At 41.1% G+C, this 11,807-nt stretch overlaps 2 protein-coding genes across 2 annotated transcripts in view; both read left to right on the forward strand.

Moving 5' to 3' along the window:
* The window catches only part of PTPN12 (protein tyrosine phosphatase non-receptor type 12), a 3,019,581-nt gene that overhangs the window by 2,307,792 nt on the left and 699,982 nt on the right, over nucleotides 1-11,807 (forward strand). The gene's annotated exons all lie outside the window — the stretch shown is intronic.
* Nucleotides 11,117-11,807, forward strand: part of RSBN1L (round spermatid basic protein 1 like) — a 1,493,418-nt gene continuing 1,492,727 nt past the window's right edge. Inside the window, exon 1 of the mRNA XM_044088563.1 lies at nucleotides 11,117-11,165. The gene's annotated coding sequence lies outside the window, so the exon portion shown is untranslated. The remainder of the gene's footprint in view (nucleotides 11,166-11,807) is intronic.

The following is an 11,807-nucleotide window of genomic DNA, read 5'->3' on the forward strand; positions in this document are numbered from 1 at the left end:
CACTTTTTAATGTCACGATTAATAAAAATGTTTAAAAAAAAATAAGGCCCCTTGCAATGCAAAGTTATCTACAAGTGCCTTGTACATATACAAATATCCCATTAAATGCTGCTATAGGACTGGCTTTCACAAAAAGTACAGTACTGCTGCTGAAACTCTGAATGGGGTGACAACAGAGATAAGGTGGTAGTAATTCAGATACTGTGATAGTACTTTTGTGTAAGAGTGTACTGCAGCAGTATGTATAGTGTATGAAAATAACATAGGAAATGTTATGATTTGTTTTCTTTTTCTGTTACTGTATATGTGCGTGTTGCTTATTAAACATGACATGGTTTCAGAAATGTTTTTTAAAACAGTCAACCACAAGCTTCAGATATTTAGTACAGCTTTTTTCTTGAAATAAAATTATGCAATACACTTTGAAAGATTAAGTGTAAATCAAACAGTTGCCCAAGAAATTTAAAAATTAAAACTTTCCTATATAACGCATACAGAAAACAGTAATTTATTTATTTTAATATTTGTTTACCGGGAAAGTGAGACTGGGACAGAACCCATTTTCATTGGAGGCCCGGGGAGAAACGCTTCAGGCATGTATTTTCATATGAGGGGAGGAAACTGGAGCACCTGGAGGAAACCCACCTGACTGCAGGGATGGCATGCGGACTCTGCACAAAAGGCACGCCAGCTGAGAATCGAACCAGCTAATCCCTCGCTGTGAGGTGACAGAGCCAATTGCTGCACCATTGAACCACCACTAGCTAAAGCCTTGCTGTATTTTGTTTGATTCTGAGATCTTAGGAAGAGTCTAGAAATAGAATCCAGACAAGCAGGGCATGCCAAAAGACAGCTGTAGGTGCTTACAATTTTTTAAAACATTTTATACATTTTAAATGCAGCAAAATTTGCTGGAAGCAGCATCATCACATTTCACTTCATAACAATCAGTAAATGCATCAAGGAGTCCTTCACCGTTGTATATAACATGTTGCAGGCATTGTGTAATGCCAGAGATCTAAAATATGTTAAAGCAAAATCCCCATTGCACTAACTTCTCTGTTAGTGCAGTGGAGTAAAGCAGAGAGCCCTTGTATCAAGAATGCACGGTTCAAATCCCTTTTCAATCTCTCCCTTTTTTTTTTTTAAACAGTTGAGTGTGTATTTGTTCCCACATCTTTTTTAATTCACTTTACTAAACTCCTTGGTGACTCCTTGATGTTTAGTGTTTTCCTCACCGCTGATCCCCATACTAAGGCCTGCCAAGACAAGTGTGTTACAGTAATCTTTGGTGCATCTTCCCACCACCAATCCGTGTATTGGTTTAATGCTGTTAAGGCACAAGTGTTGTACAATTATCTGTGGCATCTAGTGTTACCCTCCCCAGTCCCTGTATTGGTTTAAGTAAGTCAGTGATGGTACAAGTCTTATAAATAATCCCTGGTGGCTAGTGGCCCCCCCCACCTAATGTTGTAGACTATGCTCATTATTCTAGGGGTGTGTGTAGAGGTATGACCACCCTCTCCAACCACGTGAACACACACCCTTACCTCATTCCCCTTACTACTCCTTTAACCTACCTCCCAGGCAGACACACACACACACACACACACACACACACACACACACACACACACACACACACACACACACACACACACACACACACACACACACGCGCGCACACACCACTACCATCATTATCATCAATCAACTTTTTTCCCCCGTTTTCTATGGGCTCAGGGTATTGTCAGCAGTTGCCATCTCTCTCGATTCACTGCCACTGTTGCATTCTTAAATAGTCTTGTCTGACTGTTGCAGGACTTCTCTCTCACAATCCATCAGTCTCTTTGCTGGGGGCCCTCATTTCCTCTTGCCTTCTTCCTGTCCATCCCAGATCATCTTCACCAGATTGCTGTCTTTTCAGGACATGTACCTAAACCATTATAATCTGTTCTCTGACTTTCTGTGCAGTCGTAGCTACCCTTCATCTTTCCTACTAATAGTCTCGGTACTTCATCTCCATCACCTCTAGCTTCCTCGACTGCTCTGTCTTTACTGCGCAGGTTTCTGTACTATCCAGTAGTACTGTTTTGTACATCTTACTTTTCAGCTTCTATGCCATTCTTCTGTCATACAATACTACCCCTGACATGCTGTACTAGTTGGCTGTGGCCCCTTCGATTCTAGCTTTGACCTTCTCATGCAGACTTACCTTCTCTTAAGCCAACCCTCTCAGATAACTCAAATAAAATAAGCTTCACAAAATACCACCCTGGTAAACAAAAGTCCAGTCCACACAACTGAGAACCAAGTGCTGAAAATATTTTGTTTTATTTTAGGAACACCACTGGTAACAATAAAAACAAACGTGTAGTACATCCAATGCATCAAGCGCTTTCACCCGGGCAGTCCCAGGCTTTTTCAAGACAAGTAATACACATTTTAGTGGAACCATTTATACTGAACCTTGCCAATTCCACTATTAATTAATCTTTCAATTATTCAATTTAAAAGCGCGCCTCACTGTTTGCTTACCAGTTTTTCTTACAATAAATACCACATAATTTTATAAAAAAGAAGAAAATGCAAAACAGTTTAAATGCCATCTAACCATATTTCGCTAACTATAAGTACAAAAGTGTTACAAGCATGTGTCCATAAATACCAAGTACCTTAAACCCTCTCAGATACTTGAAACTGTTAACCTGTTCCACTTTTTTCCTTTCTGTCTCAATTCTCAGCTTCTGATTTTTCTCATTTGTTGCCATTACAATTATGTTATCTGTATGGCATTTCATCCTGTGTCTCTTCGGTTTTGCATTTCATTCCCCTCTCCTTTGCTGAAGTTCTTACTCAGTCTGCTTCCCTGTCCTTTGCTGAAGTTCTTACTCAGAGTCTGCCTGTATTGCTACGTTGTCTGCATACGACAGCTTTGTTGATTTGTCCCCTCCTGCCTATTTGCTAATGCAGTCCATCATCAGTATGATCCGCATTGGGCCTAGAGCTGGACCCTGATTCACACGCACTCCCATGGGAAACCCCTCTGATAGTCTGAATGAATACTGTTTTTACTTGAGTCATTGGGTCCTTGTACATAGCTTGCACTAATTCTACACTTTGAACCACTGCAGGACAGCCCAAATTAACTTTCTTGGGACCTTGTCATATGCTTTCTCCAAGTCTAATAGTGCCCAGTTGGACTCTTTCCTTATCTCTATGGTCTCTACTGTTTGTCTCAATGAAACATTGAGTCAGTTGTGCTACACCCTGATCAGAATCAGAACTGCTCATCTCCCATCTTACTTTCTACTACTCTGCGTATTTATCAATCACTCTGTCCAGAACTTTCATGCAGTTTGACAGGAGTTTGATGCCTCTGTACAGCCCACAGTTGTTGCTGTCCCCTTTGTTCTTGAACACTGGCACTAGTATGCTTATTCTCTAGTCATCTAGTATTCAGTTTCTGTCTTTACTGCTATGATTAGCCTGAAGAAGCATTTTTCCCCATCTCACCCAGCATCTTGATCATATGTGCTGTGACCTCATCTGAGCCTGCTACTTTCCCTGACTTCATTTTCCTAAACTCTTCTTACTTCTAGAGTGGGCTTCTCTTCATCTTTCAGTATAGGATGTGTCTGGGGCAGTATAGCTTGTGTGTGCTTTTCATTCAGAAGCTACTGGAAGTACTCCTGTCTGCCTTTGATTTCCTGTGGACTGGTGAGCAGGTTGCTGCTGGCAGCCTTAATGAAGGATGTCTTGACTATCTTCTTTGGGTCTTGCTGTCTTTGCCTTGCAGCCTGATAATTTCTTTGTGCTGTCTGCTGTGTCACTTTCCAGGAGCTTGTAGAATGCTAGATAGAAGTCTATAATGTTCTGTCCTCCTTTATTCCTGTTACCCCACCTGTGTAGACCCAGGCATTCCTCGTATCCTGTTCTGTCTGTTCTGATGTGTGCGTTTAGGTCACTCATTATCAGCACCAATTCATGCTGTCCTGCTTTGTCTAGTAGGCCCTGCAGCTGCTGTCTGACTGCACACTTTCCTGTCTCACACCCATGCTATGGGGCATAGGCTGAGATTATGAATACTGCCCTATCCCTACAGTGGAGTCTGGCACAAATATCTCACTAATTCTGATGACACCCCCCCCTGTCTTCTGAAGCCTTTCCCTCAACACAATTCCAACACCATTTCTAGTCTAGCCTCCTCCTGAGTAGTAGACTCTGAATCCCAAGGCAAATGTCCCTGCTACACTGCCCTTCCATCTTGTCTCCTTGAGGATGCCCAGCCTCCTCCTTACCATCATGTCATTCCGTTCCAAGTTGCATCCTGTTAGTGACCCTACACGGAGTGTAGCAATCCTTTGTTCAAGTTTGGAAGGTTGATTGGCCAGCTTTCTGTCAACAGGGTTGTCCCAGGTAACCCAGGCTAGACAACTGGACACTGGCTGGCCAGTAGTTTGACCCAGGGCTGCTGGGCTTTATGGTGGGCAGATACATCCCTCCCACCATTAGCATGCTTTTCCTGGCATGGGTCTGAGTAAGCCGGGTCCTCAACCCACTTATCACCAGCAAATATCTATGCCTATTTTTGGCGAAATTAGTCAGCATGACTGAATCACCTAGAGCCAATTGTTATACCAAAAATGGCTAACCCTAACACAGAGCGTAGTCTGAGATCTGTGCTCTCTTATTTAGAGGGTACTGTACATCAAAGTTAATGCTCAAAGTGGTTGATCTGTGGAACTCTTCCCTGTATGGGGCACCATCTAGAGTCTGTGCTGTTGCCCAAAGCTCTATTCTTGTTTGAGTTTGAGGTGAAAACACACTGCATGTTTGTAGGAGGTGGGAGGAGCCCCACAGAGACACCGGGAGAACATGCAAACTCCATTAAGGCATTATCCAGAAGTTGATATCGAACCTTTACCTTGTGCTTGAAAGGCAAAGACCTTAACTGTTACGTTGGCTGTCACCTTAACATTTATGCCATCACACAAACACACACACACACACACACAATTACAAATGCACCTTGGCATACACTCAGTAACGCATCTCCCGACCCTACCTTACCACTGAACTCCCCACTACATACCTTTCAGTGATGGCTGAACACAGCCTCACTACACAATATGGTGGAATGGTCACCATGCTGATCTGTATAGCAGAGTGATTCTATCTAAAGGTGGAACCTGGGGGTGTGTGCTGCACATGGTTAGTTAGTATATACATCTGCCCTGGACCACTTCATTACCATTTAACATGACATTAGAGACAGCCTAATGAGGGGTTGCATATTCATTGTGCTAGAGCACTGTTTTAGGACCATCTCTGAATTGTACACTTCATGTGACAAGTAGAGTACCTCAGGGTTCAGTCCTGGGACCTCTGTTGTTTGGCATCTACTTCTCTGAAGTAAAGGCCAACACTAAGGGACTCTACTAGCAAAGTTTGCAGATGACTGCAAACTGGGAGCCATTATTGAATCCCCCAAATGATGTGGATACTCTACACAAGGGCCTTACAGAGACAGATGTTTGGTGCCAGAGCCATGGGCTCAAGCTCAATGCCAAGAAATGTATAGTTTTCCCCTTTGGGAAAAACATGTACCCGTGAATTACCATATAGGTGGCAGTACACTAAACACCAAAATTGTGATGAGACTTAGGGACACAGGTGGACAGTGGTCTCACTTTTGATAACCACATCACCACAACAGTCAGGAAATCCTTCTGTGTGGCACACCTCATCACTGAGGGCTTTTCATCCAGAAAAAAGGAGGTCATTGTCCCACTGTACTCATCCCTCATTAGACCCATTATAGAATACAATGCCCCGTTTGGTGTGTACCTCTCAAGACTTCTGCAACAACTGGAAAGGCCGCAGAAATACCTCACTAAAAGAATCACAGACCTAAAACAGATGCCCTACGCTGACCGCCTTAAAAAAAAACTCCAGCTATACTTTGTGGCATATCGTCTACTCAGAGGCGATCTCTGCTTAACATACAAGGCCATGTCAAACCCAGATCTGTTGGACATGCTACACTTAAAGAAATCCCAATCCCTCAGAGCCACACAGTCCAGGGATTTAAACCTTGTCATCACAATAAACAAAACGTGCTGGAGGGATAGGTTCCTGACCCAGAGACTCCCCAGACTCTGGAATAGATTGCCCATATATGTCAAGCAGAGTGCCTCTTTGGCCCTCTTCAAAAGGAACCTTGATGATTGAATGGGAGAAAGGAAATTCACCCCAGGGATCACGTCAGTCGCCCTGCTAGACAGGGTTCCAGGGAAGTAAATAGGGTGGGAAGAAATTGCCAGGGATTTGTTATGGCTAGGCTTGTATAGGCCCTAGGGCTGATAGCCTAGTACCAACCTATGAACCTATGTTAACCTTTATGAATTCCACTCTGTGTAATGGTGTCAAATAGCTTGTGAAGACTCAAGGCATGCTGAAAGTTAAGTGACTAATGTCAAGAAAAGTGGAGGGGGCTCTGTTTCAAAACATGTTCTCATAGGTCCAAAACAAGATAGTTTAGGAGTAAAGCTGAATTGGCATTAAAGTGGGTGTAGTGTGACATAAAGTAGTCCTTCTCTCACCTCTGTTTTGCAAAATGTTTCAGAATTCAATATTGTTCAGTTCTAGGAGACTATGGCTAGTTGGCTTTTCATGGTAATACTGATGCAATTAAAGATGCATTTTGTTCATGTACTTTGTGAACTTAACCTATTCTTTCGTGGTGGTGCAGCTGTAGCGTTGTTGCCTCACAGCAAGAGGTTCTCCCGTTCCATTCTCGGCTTAGGTTGGGGAGTGCCTTCTGTGTGGAGTCTGCATGTCATACCCTCGGTCGAGTGGGTGTTCGAAAGACATGCGTTGAATGGGCGTGCCTTCGTTGAAGGTTGGGCGTCGTGATGGCAACTCAACACCATAAAAGAAACAACTGCCAATCATTAGCGGACGAGTTCCACTGTGGCGACCCCTAAAAGCCGAAAGACAAACAACAACTTTGTGTACTTAACCTGCTGTACTTTTGCTTGCTAAAACACAGATGCATTGGGACCACAGGGCTATTATGGAGTATATCATTTCCTGTAAGTACAAGTTTCTATATCCGGAAGCTGAAGCTATTGGGAGTTGCCCTGTTGCATAGTGACTTTACTGTGTGTAGCCTGATTTTTGTATTGGCCATTGTGCTAGGTTTATTCCTTTGTTTGCTTGGGGAGGGGTGCTAGTTTCACAAACTACTGTCTATTCATTTTAATTGTTCCTGCACAGTGTAGAATTTCAGCATCTTGTATACTTGCCCAATAACATTTTCATTAAGGCAGCTTTGCTTATCTCGGTTACCAGTGTTAATTACATAATCTTTGTGCACCTGATATATATTACACAGTTATGGATACATCATAAGTGCCATCTATTTTTACCTGAATTATGCCATATTCAGTAGCCTGGGTAAATAAGTAAACCTAAGAGAAGGCAAACACAAAACATATTTATGTAGTTCACTGCACATATGTAGCTGTCTACTGCCAGTAGCAGTATTGCAATAGTGAATAAATGCAGTAGAAACTTAATGCTCCTGCTTGATGCAGAGGCAGTTTCAGCAGTCAAGAGGGCAACTTGGAATTTATTTTTATTTGTTATACAAGAGTTTATAGTTTTTACACGAGCTGCTGTATGTGTTTGTGTTTTTTTTTTTAATTAACTGCAACTTAACTTCTTTTGCAGCATACTTCACAGAGACGTATTGTATAACATCTGGGAGATAAGTGGGAGTGTATTTAGCTTTTTATTCCAGCTTTTTTAAGCAATATAAATGGCAGCTTTTTACTGTTAAAACATTTTGTGGTAGCGAGTAAAAAAAAGGCCATAATTAGTATTATTATAGCAGTCTTGTAAAAAAAAAAAAAATGTTTCTAGAATCACAACACAACATTTTTGAATAGTTTTGATTCTGACATATCAGTTATTTCTGATTTTTTTTTTCTTTTATTTCTTTAAATGCATTCATTCATGATCTTTTTGGGATATATTATTCCTCAGTCCATTACTTTTGGCTCCTTTTTGGCCTACTGCTCTTTTGCTCTTATTGGACCAAACAACACCTGTAAGTCACCTTGCTTGGCTCTGGCTGTCTTAGGTTGACATCTGAGATTAATCAGTGAGCATTTATTGCTTCAAGTTTGTCTTGGTGTGATTCTGGAGATGAATGAGATCACTGGAAAAAAATGGGAAATTTTTTTTGCCATCAATGGAAACGGACTTGCAAGTCGGGCATGTATTAAAACAGAACACTACTGCAAGTGTTTTTTTTTCTCTGTCTGTCTTGGGCCATTGTGCACTTGGGAACACATGGAAATCCCACCCCCAAAACCACATGCACAGAAAAAACTGGTGATGGATACTTAATTTGCCTACCTTAGCCTGAGTTCCGCTTGAGTTCTTATCACCACTGGAGATGAAAGCTTTAACGGCAGTGGTGGGCAGCAGTGTTGAGGGTTGTCAACACCGAATCTGTGTGCGTATATGTCAAATATAAGATAAGTGGGTATCTAAGTACAGGAACATCGATCTTGATTCATGGAAACCTGACTAACTGATGGCAAGGAGCAGAAAGAGCTAGTCTTGTCACCCACCCCCACCTCACCCCACAGGACTAATGGTAAAGCCGTTTCCCCGAGGTTCAGGTTTTGCTGGGTCATGATTGATTCTAGGACCCAAAGAAACTTGATTTGATATAAGTGTATAAGCATGCATAGAGTATGCTGTGTGCATCAGAGAACACCTATTTAGATCATATTCAGTTTTCTCTGTAGTGCAACATGGATTTTCCATAATTTGAGAAAATATACAAAAAATGAAGGCTTTAGAAATGGGTTAGGCAGTCTGTGATTCCATTGCCAATGAGAAGCACTATAGTCAGTTTTGCCTTGTACTCTACTGGTATCCAGCAGAGGGGGAGTATCTTGATTAGTGACATCATAGCTTTACTTCCTTATTTATTTGCATTTGTTTACCACAGTAGAGCACTGATCAACACTGACCAGTATCACATCCAGCCCTGGATGCACTGTGACGATTAAAATCCACGTTATACAACATCATTGAGAACATAGTGTAGATACAATAAAGGCATAATAAAGTTACAGAAGCAGTTGAAGATAGCAGACAAAATATGGCAGCTGTAAAATGAACAGTTGAAGTATTTGTACAGCAGAATGTAATCGGGTACCTGCAGTATATCTACACTTTTACAGGCTGGAGATGAGACAATGAATGAAGGGAGAAGAATGTGTGGAGAGTAGTAGTAGGATTTAGGAGTTAAGTGATGTAGCCTGAGGCTTTGATCAAGAAGGTAGGCTTTAAATTGGCATCAAAATGCAGAGTAAGTAGAAAGATATTTTAAATAGGGGGAGAGCCCTGCCAGAATTTTGTGGCTAGGAAAAAGAAGCTGTTGAAGTTTGTAGTCCTGGACCATATGGGGAGTAGTAGTTTTGGAAGGCTGTAGGAGGGTGTTGATTGGTATGAGTTTGGGGGTATGATTATGTCTTGATTAAGTAACTTAGATGTTAAAGGACTGAGTAAATAGGTTAGCTCTCTGTTTGACTGGCATCTTTCTAGCCTTTTTGAGTGTGAGGTAGCAGTGTTTGTGTAGTGGATTTGGATATGAGGTGACCCTTTTTTGTTGAATAGAGTTTGAGGTGATATGGAGTTCTTCGGGAACATGGCAGCTATAAGAGGTAGGCCATATTTGAATTGGGCAAAAAGTATTCCTTTACCTGTGGCAGCTCTTGCTGTTGGGGGAGTGAAGTGAGAAAATTTGCAAGCCCAGAGTAAGAGTTGGTTTATTTATGTTCTAGGTTTATCAATATGAAGCTAGAAATTAAGGGTTGGAACTAGCCATAGACCAAGACATTTGAAGGTTGACATAGTTTATTGTGGAGTTAATGCTGGTCTTTTATAGCTAATGAGCTGGTAAGTTTTAATAGTTTATGGTGTGTACCAAGTCATGAATTAGGTTTTGTTAGGTTAAGCGGAACTTTTTTGGTAGACCGGCAACAGGGGAGTTAAAGAAGTTTGTTTTGGAGCTGCTTTTGTAACAGTGAGAGTGGTTGTTGCTGGACTTAAAGATGACCACATCATCTGCGTAAAGGATGAGGTGGAGAATGGTGTAGGTCAGAGGGAAGTTTATTTATAAAATTGGAGAGAAGCAACATTTGTACTGCAGTGTGGCTATAGGATTGTGTGGGTGTAGAGGTTCTAATTTCTACCTCAAAAGATCTCTGGAAGAGGAAGTCTTTGAATCAGGATGGTGCCTGTGTGCTGATACTTAAGTAGGAGAAAAGAATATAGTGATCTATGAGGTCAAATGGCCGAGTTATGCTAGTGAAGAGGGCAGTCTCCCCATTCACATTAATCAGGATTTTATCTGTGAGGGTCCAAAGGACAATCATAGTGCTCCTTCCAGGTCAAAATCCATGCTATTTATGGGAGAGGAGGTGGTATTCTTGGTATGCAAGTTTTTCTAGTATTTTTCCTAGAGATGATAAATTTGAGATGTCAGAAGTGTGATGTTTCAGCTTCTTGAGCAGGGATTTAAATAGTACACATTTCCAGACATGATTTCTTGCAGAATTAAGCAGGTTTATCAAAGCTAATTAAAGACAAATGTATGGATGTATATAAAACATTTATGCATGTTGAAGTTGTACCCCCTTCCCTGTTGGTCTGCTTGCCTGGTAATTGAACATCTTATATGAGAAGTCATGATTTTAGTGTTCAGAAAAAGGTTGTCTTTGTTTTAGAACATTTTTTCTAGGCACCCAGTAGATGTGTTTTCTAAAAATGTTGAAGTATGAGTCATTTTATAATGTATTAATAATAGACTTTGACTTTAAGAATATACAAAGGTTGCTGGAATATAAAGTGCATTATGCTTATTTTACGGTAATAAACATTGACCTTATAAGAAAAAAAAGGCATGAAGCAAGCAAATGTAGGATACTGCTGTAAGCTCTTTTGTTTGTATTCTGGGTAACAAGCATTTTCTTTTTTAGGCCTGACTATTAAAGATAATGATAAGGAGAAAGAGAAGAAACATAAAGTAATGAATGAGATGAAGAAGGAGAATGGCGAGATCAAACAGCTGCAGAAGGGTAGGTGCTGGGCACTGCCTAGTAACATGTTGCTTGTGAATATTCATAAAAGCAAAGCTGTGAGAGATGACATCTTTGAAAGCTTGAATATTAGAATAATAATTTATGGTTTGGATCATTGTTGCTAACTAATTTTAAATGACTGTAGTGCGTAGAACAGTTTTATTGCAGGAGGTCTGATATTATATGGTATTGCAAAAGCAGAACAGCTGACTAGGCACATTTTCTCTATCATTACAGGAATGCTGTTCTGTTTTACTGTGCTTATTTCTTGTCCCAAGGGATCTGTGCATTGCCTAGTAGATGCTACTGTGATACTGTTTTCATCTATTTTTTTTCTCTTCGTGTAAGCTTACAGAAGCTGCAGCCTGCATACAGTTCAGATGGTTGATTCATTTGATGACAAACAAAACACGCACATGTTCGTAAGCAGTAATCCTTAAGAGATTGAAAAAGCAGCATTCTATTGGTTGTGAGCTGCTAGTACTTGAATTGAGTCACGTGCAGAGCATCAGAGACTGGTCTCAGCTGGATTTCCTGCCTTTACAGTGTTTGTCTTCTCTGATGACAGGTTGCAGGCTGTCTGAGCAGGTTTGCATATTGCTTTGACCGCATGAAACCCCATTTAATAGCTCTTGCAGA

The sequence above is a fragment of the Protopterus annectens genome, chromosome 11.part0 (genome assembly GCF_019279795.1).
Source record: "Protopterus annectens isolate FY-2018-M chromosome 11.part0, PAN1.0, whole genome shotgun sequence".
NCBI classification, from domain to species: Eukaryota; Metazoa; Chordata; order Ceratodontiformes; family Protopteridae; genus Protopterus; species Protopterus annectens.